This window comes from Pseudorca crassidens, chromosome 9 (genome assembly GCF_039906515.1).
Source record: "Pseudorca crassidens isolate mPseCra1 chromosome 9, mPseCra1.hap1, whole genome shotgun sequence".
Taxonomy (NCBI): Eukaryota; Metazoa; Chordata; class Mammalia; order Artiodactyla; family Delphinidae; genus Pseudorca; species Pseudorca crassidens.
Genome location: NC_090304.1, coordinates 15,466,744 through 15,484,305, shown reverse-complemented (window position 1 = coordinate 15,484,305; position 17,562 = coordinate 15,466,744). Strand labels below are relative to the sequence as shown.

Here is a 17,562-nt window from a genome sequence, read left to right as displayed (position 1 = left end):
TTGTTGCTGATAGCAGCCATCAGAGGACGCCCTATCATTCTTTATCGCCCTGTCCTGTTTTATTTCCTTCATTAGCAGGAGAACCCAGTGGTTAAGGCTTTAAAGTCCAACAGACCTGGGTTCAAATCCTGAACCTCCAGTTACTAGCTGTGTGACCTTGGGCAGGTTTCTCAACCTTTCAGTGACGCTGCTTCCACCCCGGTCAAATAAGGAAGCAACAGCACCCACCTCTTGGGTTTGTGGTGAAGATAAAATGAGGTAATATATGATGAGCGCTTAGAACAGGACACGTAGTAAGCTCGGGGTGCAGTGAGCATTAGCTGTTCCCAATAGTACTCATGCCAATCCGTAGTTAATTCATCCTCACGTTGATAGGCTGCCTCCTGCACCAGAGTGTGGACTCCAGAGGACAGGAGTTTGTCTGTTTTGTTCTTAGTGGAACCCCCAGATCCCAGCAGAGTGAACTGGTTATTATTTGCTGAATGAATGAATGAGTGAGTGAAGCTGTTTTACCTACATTATGCAGAATCCTCAGGACAGTCCTTGAAAGGCCTTGCATTTGTTAGGATAAGCATTTGGTTGCATGTGAACAAAAATGCAAAATAAAAAAGAGACAGGTTGATTTTTCTCTAAGGAAAATTCTGAGCTAAGGGGATTCTTTGATACAAAAACATTAGGGGACTAAGTTCCTTTTGTCCGGAGGCTCTAACCATCGCTTGTCTACATGACCCACGATGGCCCATGCCAGTCTCTCCATTCTGGTCAGCAAGAAGGGGGAAATCAGAAAAGGACAGGGTGCTCCTTCCTTTAAGAGGGTGCATACATCACTTCCTGTCAGGTCCCATTGGCCAGAATGTAGTCATGTGGCATGCCTAGCTGCAAGGGAGGCTGGGAGATAGAGTCTTTATTCTGGGGGACCATCTGCCCAATTATAATTCTCTTACGAAGAAAGGAGGGGCAGTGGATACTGGGCCACCCTCTGCCTTGTCAGATAAGATGACACCGCCACACGTTTTTCATCCTCCCTCCCTTCTTCCTCACCCCCAGTCACCAGTGATCTTTTCACTGCCTCCTTTTCTTTTGCCTTTTCCAGAATGTCATATAATTGGAATCATACAGTAGGTAGCCTTTTCAGACTGGCTTCTTTCACTTAGTAATATGCATTTAAAGTTCCTCCAGGTCTTTTCATGGCTTGAAAACTCATTCCTTTTTATTGCTAAATAACGTCCCATTGGATGTCTCACAGTTTTTTCGTCCATTCATCTATTGAAGGAAATCTTGGTTATTTCCAGTTTTGGGTGATTATGAATAAAAGTGCTATAAACATTTATGTGCAGGTTTTCGTGTGGACGTAAGTTTTCAATCAGTTGGGTAAATATTTAGGAGCATGATTGCTGAATTGTATGGTAAGGGTATATTTAGCTGTTTAAGGAGCTGCCAAGCTGTCTTCCAAAGTGGCTGCACCATTTTGCATCCGCACCAGCAACAAGTGAGAGTTCCTTTTGTGCCATCTCCTCACCACCAGCTGGTGCTGTAAGTTTTGTAGATTTTTGTCCTTCTGTCAGGTATGTAGTGATATGATCCCCACTTTAAAGTTGAGGATCCTGGGCTTCCCTGGTGGCGCAGTGGTTGAGAGTCCGCCTGCCGATGCAAGGGACACGGGTTCGCCCCCCGGTCCGGGAAGATCCCACATGCCGTGGAGCGGCTGGGCCCGTGAGCCATGGCCACTGAGCCTACGCATCCGGAGCCTGTGCTCCACAACGGGAGAGGCCACGGCAGTGAGAGGCCCGTGTACCGCAAAAACAAACAAACAAACAAAAAGATATACAAATGGCCAAACTGCTTAAAAATGCTTTGACAATGACTAGCGTAGTCCAGCGTCCTCATTTGACAAACTGGGAAGGGAGGTCCAGCAAGGGGAAGTGACTTGCCCAGGACCACAGAGTTAGCAGGTATCAGAGCCAGGACCAAACTCAGACTCTGCCCAGCAGGCACTGGTACTGCATTCCTGGATCACTCCAATCAGGCACGTTCTCTATTGTGACCTTAAATCTGTGCTATGGGGAATTCCCTTGTGGTCCAGTGGTTAGAACTCTGCACTTTCACTGCTGAGGGCCCAGGTTTGATCCCTGGTCAGGGAAGTAAGATCCCACAAGCCACTTGGTGCAGCTCCCCAAAACCCAAAACAAACAAAAAAAAACCCAAAACAACAAACACACACACACACACACACACACAAACCCAAAAAAACAAAGCAAAACTGTGCTGTGGAGAGAATGTGGCTGATTCCAATCCTGATGGAAGACAGCCTCATGGTTCCTAGGCATTACATGCTCAGGCTGTCACTCCACCTTTTACTTCCATCCTCCATGTTAACCTCAGCCAGGGTCCTGTGGACCTGGGCAGGGAGACAGCTGCCTCTTGGCTTTTGTTAGCAGGTCTTAAACTTTGTTCTGCTTAAGAATCATCTAGGGGGCTTCCCTGGTGGCGCAGTGGTTGAGAGTCCACCTGCCGATGCAGGGGACACAGGTTCGTGCCCCGGTCCGGGAGGATCCCACATGCCGCGGAGCGGCTGGGCCCGTGAGCCATGGCCGCTGAGCCTGCGCGTCCGGAGCCTGTGCTCCGCAACAGGAGAGGCCACAACAGTGAGAGGCCCGCGTACCGCAAAAAAAAAAAAAAAAAGTTGAGGATCCTGAGACTTAGAAAGGGCAGCTTGCCCAAGGTGATACAGCAGGTAAGAGATCCAGGAACTTTCCCCACCTGCTTGACAACTGAGCCCAGTCACACCCCACAGCCTCTGCCCATAGCAGGTCTCTCTGAGGCCATGGACCAAAGCCATGGGGTAACTCTTCCCACTGCAAGCTCAGGAGTGACTGGATTCCAGGCCCCTGTTCACTATGTAGTGTCTGTTTCTCCCAGCAGAACTGAAGTCCAGTGAGCAGGACAAGGAGGGGTGGGGGCAGAGTGAGTGAATTTGAGCCCAGATTGGAGGGGTCTCACTAGGTCAGCCAAAACAGAGCCCTAGGCGGGGCCAGACGGCTGGGAAGGCTAGGGTATAGGCTGCTGGCCTGTGCCCAGTCCTTGGGTCTGAGGGGAAGGCTAGAGCTGCTGCCCAGGTCAGAGGAACCAATGACGGGCCAGATGTGAAGGTTGGCTGCAGGGGGAGACAGGGTGAGGGTGGTGGGGTGCGATGGGGTTATGAGAGGCCAGCCAAAGGCTGAACTGAGGTCAGATGCTGCATTGTTTGGAAGCCAGCACTCAACTCAAACCTGATTAAGCAAGAAGACAGGCAATTTATTCGTTTTTTATTGGTTTCCAATATAGTGGCAACTGGGGGCCTGTTTATTGGTGTCCAAGTTCAGATAATGCCCAGGTCTGTGCCCTCTGCTTCTCTCCTCGTGGGTTTCAGTCCCCAGTAAGCACTCCCCACGTGGCAGTGGGGCAGTGGCCAGCAGCTCCAGACTGACATCCTGCTTATTGCAAATCCAGTGAAAGGAGAGCTGCTTTTTCCCAGGAGTTCCTACAAAAGTCCCAGAGTTGAAGCTTATTTGCTGGCCTTGGGTCACATGACCATCTCTGACGAATCATTGAAACCAGAAGGAGAGACTATGCTGATTGACCAGACTTGGTCAGTGTTGAGGGGTCTGTGTTTGGGGCTGTGTGTATGGGTGGGAGGATTCAGCCTGAAAGTGTCAGAGGGCTGGTACCCCAAAGGGAAAACCAGGTGCTATTTTCAGAAGAAGGAGGAAGGAATGTTGAGCAGACCAAACAACAGCTGCTCCATATCGGAGCCATGGCAGGGGGTAAGGGGGCTGATTTGTCCTGAATGGGTCCTTCCTGTGGCTTGCACCTCGGTTTCAGTGGATCTGGTATCTGAAAGCCTGATTTACACACACACACACACACACACACACACACACACGATGTATCTGCAGGCGATGCTTCACTTTCCAAAAGCATTGCCCCAGGAAGTCCTTCCCATAGTGAGTCCTCGTGTTCCCTAGTGGCCACGCCACTATTTCAGTCACTGCTTATCTGGCCGCTTTGGGTTGTCCTTCACTTGCTGGGAGGGCCTTTTGCTTTCTTTACACCCCACCCTCACCCCCACTCCCTCATCGCTGGGGAAAGTTCCTTGAGCCACTTTAGCACTTATTTGCCCTAAATGGCCTCCCTGAAGACCAAGCCTGCCCTCAGCCACTGCCTTCCTGGGGCCTCTCCGAGGGAAAGGGAAGGAAAGGAGGCCGTCACTGGTCAAGCAGGAGCGGCCCCAAGAGTCCGCTGGTTTGCAGGCCAGCCTCATAGCCCCAGCTGACATCCACCGGGAAAGCTCTGTTATGCATTTAGGGTACGGTGTATGATTTCATTTGAAAAAAGATTACTTTGCAGGAAAAAAATGGAAAACCGCAGTGTATGATGCTGCCTCCCAGGCAACTGTGGCCAAGCGCTTTTTAAGATCTGTCCTTTGTTGATTTCGGTCAACCACAAACCTCTTGGCCCTGCACCCATGTCTCTCTCTCTCTCTCTCTCTCCCCGTCTCTCTAGCCTGCGAATTCTGCAGCTCTGACTCAGCATGCAGACCAACTCGGCGTTCAGCGCCACCCTGCCTTATATGGGAGGCTCACTGCTCTTGGGTCAATACGTATTAATTTATGTCTTCAGCCGTCAGCTATTGAGCTTGTACTGTGTGCCAGGCGCTGTTTATTTGCTGGGGATTGGGAGTGGGCAAAGCCGAATGGTCGCTGCCCTCTGGGATCCCTGCTGTCTCCTCTGAGATCCACTGAGGGCAGGACCCTTCCTCTGGGTGTCTTGCCCCCCACCCCTCATCCAATGCCAAACCATAGCCGGACTTGCTGGATGTTCACCACTTAATTATTTTCCACACGACTTTTTAAAGCCCCCACTTATGACTGATGTTACAGAGATACTAGAATGATTTGGTCCTCACCCTCTAGGACTTAGAGTTTAAGATGCAGCTGGTGATGGGTCCTGGAGAGGGAGGGAAGGCCACAGTTTGAGATCTGTATGCAAACCCAGTCAGGGGTGTGCACGAGTCAACAAAAAGAATAGGCCAACCTCTCCACTCCCAGCCCCTCTCTGTTCATTCAGCAGCTCCTCCGAGACCACCGCTGAGAGCCCCTCAAGGAGCCAGCCTGTTATAAGGGAGACAGACATGAAAGTAAATTCTGTCATTCAAGGTAGAGAATGGGAGGGTTCAGAGCAGAAATATAAAGGAAGGCTTGGAGGTTCCAAGACCAGATCAAGAGGTCACTTTGGGGTGGTGACAGTGGTGGGAAATCAGGGAAAGCAGTGTATTTGAGCTGGGCTTTGAAAAGTGAGTAGGACATGGGACAGGCGAGGATGCTGGGGGAGGGCATCCCAGGAGGAAGAAACAGTGAGAGCAAAGGGCTGGAGATGGGAGCCCTGGAGCTTGGAAGACTGTGCCAGGCAGGAAGTGAGATGAAGGCAGTCAGCTTCTTCCATGCAGTCCTCCAGGCTTGGCCACACAGGCCTGTGGCCATCTTCAAGGCTGCCTTAAATCACAGGCTAGGTTTGGAGCTGAGTGTCTCTTCTGTTTTCCCTTTAAGCCCAGGAGAGGGAGTTTTGGAGGGGCCCTTTAGAAAAGACGGTGCTGCACAGGGACCGAGAATAATTAATTCTCCCATCTCGAGGTTCTTTACAGAACTTAGAAATCGTTTTCATTTACAGTGTTGCAAGCAGGAGGCCTAGTGGCAGACCCTGGGCTGGAAGTAGGGGCACTCGAATTCTTGTCCCAGCTGTGTTACTGGTGACCTCAGCCTCCCTGAGCTGTAGTTTTTCCTTTGTAAAATGAGGGGTGAGGCCCCTTCCAGCTTTAAACTTTTATTCCAACTTAGACCTGGGTGCCGATCCCAACTCTGCTAGTACTACGGCCTTGGCCCTCTGAGCCTCAGTTTTCTCATCTGTAAGTTGGGGGTAATAGTACTCTGTGTCTCACAGGACTTACGTGAAGATTAAATGAAATAACTAAGTGAGATAACGTGCTTGACAGCACGCCTGCCCAGAGGGTCAGTACTTTGTGATAGCACTGATGCTATTGGTGTTATTATTATTTATATTTTCATTTTCATAACTCTGTGGGAGGAGTCCTCAACAGAGTCTTTGTATAGGTGCCTGCAAGGCAGCCTAAGTCCATGTCCCCCAAAATTTGGTGGTGGGGCAGAGAGTCACAGCCCTCCCATCTCCAAATGGGGGCAGAGCTGCCTTCCTCAAAACCACATTTCTTCATTCATTCATCAAACGTTTATTGAGCACTTGCCATGTGCCGGGACCTCTGAAATGCACGTGGGATCCTATTGAATGGGGCACCAAAGCTGCCTGCGCTCGGAGCAGTCCGCCTTCTGGCTGGCACCATGGACACCGTTGGCCAAAGGAGCTCAGGGCCAGCAGGAGTGCACTGAAATCTGCAGACTGGAGCCCTGGGGAGAAGTCCCACCCTGCCTCCCATCGCTCCTGGGCCTTTGTATAACCCCTTCCTTTCCGTCTTGGGGCTAAGGGATGAAATGCCAGAGATCCCACCATATTTAGCTGGTCTCGCGTTGTCCCTGGACCAACGAGATGGACTGGACTGCCAAGGCCAGGCTCGGCCTTATGCAAATGAAGGCATTCGAGAGAGGAAGCCCACCAGCGAACATGGACTGCAGGGCTGTGTTTTATTCTCACCGCCTGTAATGTTTGTTTGGATCCGGAATTGCAAAGGGTTTGGGGGTCTTTCTGGAGGATGCAAAGCTGGCAGATTGGAAGGTGCTGAGGGGTCCAATCTGCCTTGTGCTCACCTGGTCCTTTCCTGGTGGCCAAGGGCATCTCCCCCGCTCTGGTCTTCCAGCGTCCAGCACAGAGCTGAGCATGCCAGGGTCTGTAGTCAGGGATTGGTGAAGGGTTAGACAGGTGGGCGGATTACAGTGGATTCACTGTCATACACTCTTTCCTAGCCTTGGTCCAAATTTCCAAGGTGGTTGGTGACGCCAGGCCCTGGGTTTGTTTTTCTGTGACAATTTGATTTGGACTCCTGTGCGAAACCAGTGGTTCTCAAGCAGTGGAGTAGATGCGAAACAAATGGCTTTTGGGCCTGTCAGTTTCTCCGTTTCAGTTTCAGGAGGCAGCATAGTGTGTGTCCTGATCTAAGGACGAGACCTTGCCGGCTGTCAGACTCACGAGAGATCAGACCCCCGCTCCAAGGCTGGGTGACCTTGGGCACGTTATTTAGTCTCGATCAAATTCTGTTTTCTCGTCTAGAAAATGATGGCACTAATAGCTTCCAACCCATAGGGCTGTGATGAGCATTAGATTAGATAATGGGTGTTAAACCGTGGAGCAGCGCTCTGGGAACATGGTAAATGCTCAAGAAAAGATGATGATGATGTAGTTAATGACCCCTTAAGCTAATGGGCCATAAACTTCTCTCTTCCAAACAGATTTTTGCAGACTGCTTTGCATTTTTAAGACAAAAATTATTTTTGAAAGTTATTATTACAGAAGTAACGTGCTCCTTAAAAATTTCAATAATCGGAAAGGATTTAAATTTAAAAGCAAATGTCCCCCAACCCACCCTCTGCCATCTTCCAGCTCTTTCCCTCCACCTCCCCAGCAACGTTCTCTTTGAATGTGGAGCTTCCCAAGTCTGGAACTTTTCTCCTTTTTTTTTCTCTTTAAAGAGCAGAAGACAGGTACACAGTCAGGAGGGGACAGTGGTCCTATTGGAGCCATGGCAGCCTGTGTGTCCTTGGCTCTGGTTTGCTCTGAGCCTTGAGGGTCTCCAGTGTTCTGTGTCCTGGAGGCCTGGGGCGGTGGCCTGAGGTGCCACATTCAGGCTAAGCTTGGAGTGAGAGGCTCGTAGACACCATGTCTGGCCATGTGCCCAGGCCCTCTCTTCTGTCACGGTGCCCCAGGGCTCAGTCCAGCCCAAGCTTCCCTGTTCCTGGTGAGACAACTGCTCGTCCCTAGCCACCTTCTGACAGCCTGCACTTCCCTGCCTGTGTCCTCTGCTGCCTTCCAGAGGATTCTGATGCAAGCTCAAGTTTGAGAACAACAGGCAGGTGGCTGGGGTCTAACACTGTGATGCAGCCACACGTAGAAGGAGTGAAGGAAGCCACGCTGCAAGGGGGAGGTGCCGGGGAAGGCTTGGATTATGAATGACTTAAAGGTGGACAAAGAAATCTGTGTGTAACTTGGGGGAGGGGAGTGGATTCCTGGCAGAAGGATCAGCCCGTGCAAAGTCCCTGGGGCGTGGTAGAGCCAAAGCATTCAGGGAGCTACAAGTGGGGCTGCTGGAGCGGAGTGAGAAGAGGGCGTGGGGGAAGGGAGGGCATCATCAATAGGCTTCTTGTGCTCTGAGTTTGGGCTTTTCCCCAGGAGCGCTGGGGAGCCATGGAAGGGTTTATGCAGAGGAAAGATAGTGGGGAGGATGGACGGTTGTGTGGGGCCCCTGGACCACAGCAAGTGACAGGCTGTCTTCTGGAGGGCAGGGCTGAGCCTGCAGTGGATGGAGAGAAGACCCTGGAATACCCTGAGTCATGGAGGAGCCCTGCCCTGTTGCTAGAACATTAGGACCTTGAAAGGATGCTGTAACTGTCTTGTACTGCATTGAGTCTCTGCGTTCATGCCTTCCACCTCCAGAGACTCCAGTTACTTTTTTTGGGGTAGAGGAGGCTAAGATACCCCCTGCATGTCTGGGATCTAGGTCTGAAGTGGAGGCACCAACATAGGTAAGAGCAAACGGAGATTCCTTCTGAGGGTGGAGCAGGATGAAGGCTGGGAGGGGCCGGGAGGGGCCCTAAGGTGGATGACAATGGGGGTCAGGAGGGCCCCTGGCCTCCCCACCTCAGGGCTGGCTTGGGGAGCCCCCTGGAGAGGAGGGGACAGGGGAAGCCCCCAGACCAGCCCCCGCCTCAGAGGCCCCAGCCTCTCTCAGTCTTCCCAGGGCCAGGCAGGAACAAGAAAGGGAGCTGGGGCCTCTCGCAGGCCTGGGGCTCTTGTTTGGGAAGGGGCCTCTGATGAGCTCATCCTGTGGTGAATCAGAGCGGAGAGGATGCTGAGTCCTCAGGGAGGCCAGAACCAGGGAGAGGGAGAGTGGGGTCCCCCCGCGGGGCAGAGGTGGGGCAGGTGTGAATAGGCCGCTGGCTAGAGGGCCAGACAGGGTCCCATTCGCCCCGCTGAGCAGCAGCTCTGGGGTGGCAGCTCCTGCTTCCTGTGCCCCAGTCCCGGGGCTAGTTCAGGCTGAAGTGCAGTTGCCTGGAGCCCGGCGATGCCTGCCATGGCCTGGCCTGTGTGTATTCAAGTTTCACGTCAGCCCCAAGCAGCAATCCGTGGTGGTGTGTGGCAAGCGCTCAGAGGAGCTGTGGTTCCAGCGGAGGAGGTGCCAGCCAGCCCTGCCCACCGGGTCCCCTCCCTCCGGGGCTCGGAAATGGCTCAGGCTTTTCTACTTTCCCTCAGTCCAGATTTAACTCTCAAGGAAAATGACCGGCAAGGATGTGTGGCCTCACAGACTAACTGGACTTGGGAGGGCTTTCAAGGTCATCTGTTTGGACTTCTTGAGAGTATTCGTTAAGCCTCTGCTTACATACCTCTAGCAATGGGGAGCTCACTACTAAGCAAGAGATCAACATTCATTCCGATTGCTCTGTTTTTCTCCTCCTTTACATAGGCCCTGGGTTCAAATCTTACTTCTGCTACTTCCTGTGTGGCCTCAGGCAAGTGACGTAGCTTCCAGATCTCTGGTTTCCTTTCATGTTAAATGGGTTTGATAAATGCCCACCTCTCATTTACAAAGAAGTTTAAACCAGACAGCTTTACCGCCATGAGCAAGTCAGATCTTTCCACAGTGCCTAGGCCTGGTGCCCAGACAGGGTTTCTCTGCTGGTCTCCCGGCCCCATGGCCAGTCACATCACCAGGGTGAATGTCCACCCCTCCCTGGCTCGTAGTAGGTGCTCAGCAGATGATTGGCTGCATCCCCTCCTCTCTCAAGTGGACCCACCGGTGCCTTACAAACAAGGTCAGGCCAAGTCCTTGGCTTTTATCTTAACTCAGGGACCCCGAACCACGAGGTGCCCTGAGCTGCCACCCAGTGCTGGTCACCGAAGGCTTCCAGGAGGCCGGTCTCCTGCAGGCCTCCTCCCTCATGCTCCCTCCCTCGGCCCCTCAGGCTTCTGCAGAATCCCACCTCCTCACATCGCCTGGGGTTCACTGCAGCTTTTAATGAGGTCGGCTGGTGGGTCTGTTCCATTTCCTCACATCTTACAGAGCAAAAGCTAACGAGGAAGTGCCAATGTGAAGCCGCAGGTGGAGGAGACTGGAGGCGACCTCAGGCCTCATGACCTCTGACCTCAACCTACTACTGCCATGCTTCCCACGGGGTGTGGGCATCACCCTCAACCACGCCATTGGTTCCTCTGGAATCCTGCTTTATTGGTGGGTGTTTTGTTTTTGTTTTTAACAGCTTTAGAGAGGCAAAATTTATGCACCATAAAATTCTCTAACTTTAAGGGTATGATTCAATGATTTGTAGTAAATTTTCAAAGTTGTGCGACCATCACTACAATGTAGCTTTAGACTATTCCCATCACCCCCAAAAGAAACCTGGTTCCTATTTGCTATCAGTTCCCATTCCCACTCCCTGCCCCAGGCAACAACTAATCTACTCTTCTTGGTCTCTATAAATGTTGCCTTTTCTGGACATTTCATATAAAGGGACTCATGCACCATGTGTGGACTCCTGTTTTTATAGCCTGGTGAAGGTGGGCGGAGACTACGTCCACTCAGTGATGTGCCCATCTTCCCATAGCCAGCCAAGGCCAAGTTGCAAGTGTGCTCTTTTAGAGTTGGAAGAACTCATAAGGACACTGAGTGCAGTTTTTACTTCAGTGCAAGAAAGAAATCCTCTGTACCCAATCCCACACTATGACTCTCTGACATCTGCTTGAATATACCCAGTGTCGGGCAGTTCACTACTCCCCCAGAGACTGAAGGAAACTTGCATATCTTGATCATATGCTAAGTGCCAAGCTTGTTGATGTCTTTTGATCTTTGGTTCCATCCTCTGAGAGGAAATCATTTTACAGCTGAGGAAATTGCACCTCAGAGGGGTAGAGGCACTCACCCAAAGGTAGGAAGTAAGGGAAACCAGGATTTAAACCTTGGGCCTCTCAGATTTCAGAGAGATATGAGATACTTATCTTTGTATCAGGGTGAACTCTCTCCCTGTAACTGCCACCCATTGTTTCTAGTTTTGCCAGTAAGACTCACACAGACCACCAACCTGGACATGGGGAGGTGGGAGAGAGAGTTAAGGAAGACTTCTTGGAGGAGGTGATGTCTGAGCTAGGACTTGAAAAATGAGCAGGAATTAACAGGCAGAGCTGGGCGGGAAGAGTTTTTTCCAGGGACTGTTTTAACTGCCAGCCCTTCTAATATTTCACAGCTGCTTGAGGCTGGGGAGAACTGTTGAAAATATCTACTCTTGCTGTTCATTCTTTCCCAAACATCACCAGTAAGTGGTGGTCCAACAACAGTACTTGAATACCTTCAGGGCCGGGGAGCTTACCACCTGACCTGGGAACCTTTTCCATTGCGGAGTTGCTCTGGCTCTAGGCCAGGCTGAAGATGGCCTCCCAGTAGCCACAATCGCTTGCAGCCACACAGGATGTGGTCAGTCCGTCTTCCCACCACCAGCCTACAGGATGCTGAGCATAGCAGGCAGGTCTTGGAAGCAGCCTAAGCGTCTTGACTGAGATGTGCCAAGTTCCTCCATCCGTTCTCCTTGATGTAGACTGTCCGCTGCTCAGGCCTGGCCACTTACCTCTGGGATGCCCAGCGCATGCCCTTGAACGTGGAGGCAGTTTCAAGTAGTGGTTGAGTGTGGACTCAGTAGCCAACACCTGGTTCATATCCCAGCTCTGCCACTCCCCCAGGTGTGACCTTGGGACAAGTGCCTTAAGTTCACCGTGCCTCACTGTTCATGTGTCAAATAGGATTAAGAATGATATTACACCTTCTTAGTCAGCTAGAGCTGCCCTAACAAAATAGCACAGGCTAGGGGCTTAAACAGCAGACATTTATATTCTCACAGTTCTAGAGTCAAGGCGTCCAAGACCAAGGTGCCAGTGAATTTGATTTCTGGTGAGGCCTCTCTTCCTGGTTTGCAGACAACCACCTTCTCACTGTGTCCTCACATGGCCTTTGCTCTGTGTGTGCACACCAGGGGGAGAGAGAGAGAGAGAGAGAGAGAGAGATCTCGTGCTCTACCTCTTCTTATAGAGACACCAATCCTATTGGATGAGAGGCCCACCCATATGACCTCATTTAACCTTATTCACCTCCCTAAAGGCCATATCTCCAAATACAGTCACACTGAGTCACAACTTCAACATATGAATTTGTGGGGACACAATTCAGTGCATAGCAAGCACCAACCTCAGAGGGTTGCTATGAGATTGAGTAAATGTATAAAGCATTAAGAGCAGTGCCTGGAATGTGGTAAGAGCTACATTAGTGGATGCTATTATTGCCACATTTAGCATTAAATTCAGGGGTGGGAGAAACCCCTGTCCATCCTTGCTGCAAGTCTAGACACTGTGAAAACCTAACGAGGGACTTCCCTGGTGGCACAGTGTTAAGAATCCGCCTGCCAATGCAGGGGACACGGGTTTGAGCCCTGGTCCGGGAAGATCCCACATGCTGCAGAGCAACTAAGCCTGTGCGCCACAACTACTGAGCCTGCGAGCCACAACTACTGAGCCCGCGTGCCACAACTACTGAAGCCCGCATGCCTAGAGCCAGTGCTTCACAACAAGAGAAGCCCACACACCACAACGAAGAGTAGCCCCTGCTCGCCGCAACTGGAGAAAGCCTGCACGCAGCAACGAAGACCCAATGTAGCCAAAAATAAATTAATTAATTAATTAAAAAAAAAAACCCTAATGAGTACACACATATAGTAATAGCAGATATTTATGTTCAACCATAAAAAAGAAGGAAATCTCACCATTGCAACAGCATGGAGGAACCTTGAAAGCATTATGCTAAGTGAAATAAATCAGACAGAAAGACAAATACTGTATGATCTCAGTTATTTGGGGAATCTAGTGGAGCTGAACTCATGAAGCAGAGATCAGATTGGTGCTGGCGGGTCGAGGAAATGAGGAGATGTTGGTCAAGGATACAAACTTCCAGCTAAAAGATGAATGGATTCAGCAGATGTAATGCACAGCACGGCGACGATAAACACACTGTATTGTATGCTTGAAAGTTGCTAAGAGAGGAGATCTTAAATGTTCTCACCTTAAAAAAGGGGAAAAACCCAGCATCTATTTATATCATGCTTACTATACGAGGCTTTCTATGTAAGCGCTTTACATAGCTGATTTAACCCTCACACCAGCCGTATGAGATAGATATTCTTGGTATCCCAGTTGTGCCGTTGAAGGGGTGAAGTGACTTGCCCCAGGTCAAACAGCTGTCAGGCGCCTAGTAAATTAATAGCGTACAGTTATTTACTCAAGTAATATTCATTAAGCGCCATCTGACTGTGCTGGGTGCTCAACCCCTGCCCTCCAGGAGTTCACAGGCTGGCGGAGGAGACAGACCCATGGGCAGGTAGTGGCAGTACCGAGTGCTGAGTGCTCTCATGGGGCGAACGCAGGGAGCTGTCATGGAGCTCAAGACATGACATCCGTGCTGTGGCATCTAGCAAGGCCCAGGGAGACACCAGGGAGGGCTTCCTGGAGAAGGAAACATTTAAGCTGAGATCAGGAAGAAGGTAGGAGAACAGCCTGAATGAGGAGCTGAGAGTGAGAGTGTGCGGTTGTGGGTTGCTGGAAGCTTCATAAGCTGATAATGTCCATTCTAAGATTTTCCAGCGGTCCTGTGACAGCACAGGGGTTCTTTGGTGGCCCAGGGTCTCTGACATCACAGGGTTTCTACATGGCCTAGACTTCCTGGAGCAGCCCAACCCCCCGTGGCAACCTAGGGGTTCCATGCCAGTTCAGGGAATCATATGGTGGCCCAGAATTTTTTCTGGCATGCAAGGGACCTGCGTGATCTTGGTGCACAACGACAGCCCAGGGATCTGGAAACTCCCAGGGGCACTGTGGCAGCTTCTGAGGGTCCCAGACATTTTCTGGGGTTTTGTGACAATCCCGGGGATCTCGTGGCATCTCCAGGGTCCTGTAGCCTTGTTCTTTATGGCTTCAGGAAGAAGAATATGCAGACTCATGGTAGGCAAGTCCTTTGGGGAAAAGGAAACAGCCTGGAAGGGTCTATACCTGGAGGTGCATTTGCAAGGCTTAACCAGGCAGCAAGGAGATGTGGCTGGAAGTCCTCTCCCTCCGAAAGCCTGGGGGAGCCAAGGAGTCTGGATTCCTTATGGTTTATTTCCTTCTGGAAAGCTGAAAATTAGCCACTCAGGGAGGTCTGCGGGGAGCACTGTCCTTACTTGCAGGCCTGTGACTTGGAGAGGACCAAGGATGCACCTGTTGCCTGGGTACGGAGGTACCGCTCCTCAGAGCCCTCCGAGCAGGTGCATCGTGCAGGGGCCGGAGGTTGCGGCTGCCCACGAGGGGGCTGGCACACCTCCACTTACAGACACCAGCATTAGCCCCTCAATGGGCTCCTGTGAGCTGAGCCTTCCCAGATCGGCATCGCTGGGTTAATCCCAGCCCCACTCACTGCTCCAGGTCAGCTGGGGGACCTGTCTGGGCCTCAGAGCCATGCCTGCAGAATAGGGATGACGCTCCCGCCTGTTTCCCTGGGGGGTGCGGCATCGAGTGGGATGGGGGAGAGCCTTGTATGAAAGCATGAGAACACGTTCCTGCTTCACCGTGGGCGCTGTGCGCTCCTGGGCGAACTCCTTCATACCACAGGGCCCTCAGTTTCCTCATCTGTAAAACAGGGGTGGGCCTAGCACAGCGTAGGAAACGCAATAGTTTCTCAACCAATGCTAGGTCTACCCCAACTCCTTCACCTCCAACCAGAGACTGCAGCCCGGTATCCTGGGTGTGGGGAAGAGGGTGGTTCTCAAGCAGAAGAGACCATCTGGCTCCAGGAAAGTCAATGGTCTTTGTGCCTTTGCCTCTGAGCAAAACCTCCTTTCTTTTTAACCCTGGGCAGAGCCAACACGAGAGCTACCTTTGTCAGGCACTGGGCTGAGAGTTGGACACTCATGATCACATGTAGTCCACCCTACAATACTATAAGATAGTCTTAGTGATCCCATTTTACAGACAAGCAAACTGAGGCACAGAGAAGGCCGCTAAGTTGCCCCAGGTCACCTGACAAGAACAGAGCAAGCATTCGTACCCAGGTTTGTCTTGATCGCAAAGCCGGGACACTAATCACCTCTCTTCCCAGGTATCCTAGAAACAGCCAGGGGAGAAAGAGAAAAATGATGAGATGGGAACCAGCTGGAGAACTAGTTGAACACTTGGTGCCTGGGTGGGTACATTGTTTGTCCTTCAGGTCTAGGGCTGGCCTGGCTGGGTTTGACCCGGGCTGGCTCCGTGAACCATTTGAGAATCCCCAGCCCTCAACAGACTGGACCTCTCTCCTCTAGTGGCCCATTTTTAGAGAAACTGATGGTGGGGGATGTCAGAGACTCTGGTCTGAACAAGAACCAGTTCTGCCTGCACTTCAAAGGTCTTCTTCTTGGCAGGAGGGAAACAGACATCTCGTAACTGGGAGAGAAGGAGGGGTCTGGCGGCCCAATGACCCATTTTGCTTTTCCAGCCAAGTGGGACTTGGCATCACACAAGAGGGCAGGATTCATTTCCCTCACCCCCACTGTAGCTAGATCTGCCCAGGGGCTGGGGTCTCAGGCCCCATGCAGAAGGGGGAACCCCTCGGGAACCAGCCCCTGTGCCCTAGCCTACATTCTCCCCCGCGGGGCCCCCCAGCCAACAGCCAGCCTCTCTGATGCCACTACCAAATACCAGACCACTTATCAGGCTTTTCCAGGGGACCGGTGTCCCCAAGCAGAGCTCCAAGCCTGCAGTTAGGAAAGCAGCAATGGGCTTAACTTTCTCTGGACCGTGGGCTTTTCAGTGGGGAGATAAGCTTGGTCTGGATTAAGCTGGAGGGTAAAAACTATTTACTCTGAAACAATACTCTGTCTAGGAGCGAATCTGGACCCTGGGGCTTCCGGGGGGTCGGGGTGGCCAGGGGGTCTGCCCGCTCCTGCCAGGTCCCCAGCCGTCTCGCCTCCCTACCCACCGTCAGCCGAGCTGGTTCCACAGCCCAGTTCCCCCCAGCGCTCGCTCTCATTATGGAAGGAAAATGAGAAGAAGCTATAATGTTCAGTGCGTTATTATCTGCAGAGCAGCTGACCTGTGCAATTATCTCCTCCAATCCATATGACTACCTTGGGAGTCGGGCTTACTGACCTCTAAATAGATCTAGACTCAAGTCCCAGCTCAGTCACTTTCTAGTTCTTGACCTTGGGGAAGTGGTTTCATTCCCTGTGAGCCTCAATTTTTCACCTGTAAAATGGGAGTGACAATAGGCGCCTCAGAGTGCGGTCATGATGAGCCATGGTGTTTATAAAATACCGAACCAGGCCCCTGTTCCCAGCAGTGCTTAATAAACGGTAGTTTGTTTTAGGAAATAGTAGTATTTCTGGTAATGTAAGCCTCAAATAGGTGAAATCAGAGCTTTTGTTCAGTGGCAAAGCTGAGATTCAGACTCAAGGCAACAAAGTCCTGGCCCCGTGTGAGCCCGGCCTTCAACCGACCAGCCAGGGAGGGGCCCAGGGCAGGAGCCGGGTGGGCAGGGAGGCCCTGATCGGGGTGGCCTTTCCGACGCAGCCTCAGGGTCCAGAGCGGGAGGAAAGGCCCCAGTGCTTCCTGTCCCCCATCCCCTTGGTGGAAAAACAACTGGACCATTCTCCGCTTCTACTCCCCGTGTTTCACTGCTTTGTGCCCCTGGAGGCTGGGAGAAGAGCACCCTGGCTCATTCCTGAGAACAAAGACGAGGTCAAGGCCATCTCTCCTACAGGGCAGGCTCTGGCTCCAGGGAAGGAGGGGGGAACTGAGAATCAACTAGTGCCTGCACCGACCTCCCCCCCCCCCACTGCCCATGCTGTAAAAGGAGCCCTTCTGGGTTCTAGTGCAAACTTTACTACCGGTGACCTAGCTGTGAGGCCTGTGGAGGCCCCTGCCCCTCTCTGAGCCTCATCCTCTCATCTCCAAAATGAGGGTCTCAGAAATAAACAGAACGTTAGCAGATGCAAACACATATATATAGGATGGATAAGCAATAAGGTCCTACGTATAGCACAGGGAACTATATTCAATATCCTGTGATAAGCCATAATGGGTAAGTACATGAAATAGAATATATATATATATGTATAAATAACTGAGTCACTTTGCTGTGCAGCAGAAATTAACACAACATTGTAAGTTAACTATACTTCAATAAAATTAAAAAAAAAGAAAGAAAGAAACAGAAGGGACCACTGCCTATGCTGGAGAAATCGGGGAAGGTTTCACGGCTGAGGCGACATCAAGCGGGGCATTGAAGGGTGAGAAGAAGTTCTC

At 51.5% G+C, this 17,562-nt stretch overlaps 1 protein-coding gene across 6 annotated transcripts in view; it reads left to right on the top strand.

Moving 5' to 3' along the window:
• TSPAN18 (tetraspanin 18) overlaps positions 1 to 17,562 on the top strand; it is a 180,830-nt gene that overhangs the window by 117,995 nt on the left and 45,273 nt on the right. The gene's annotated exons all lie outside the window — the stretch shown is intronic.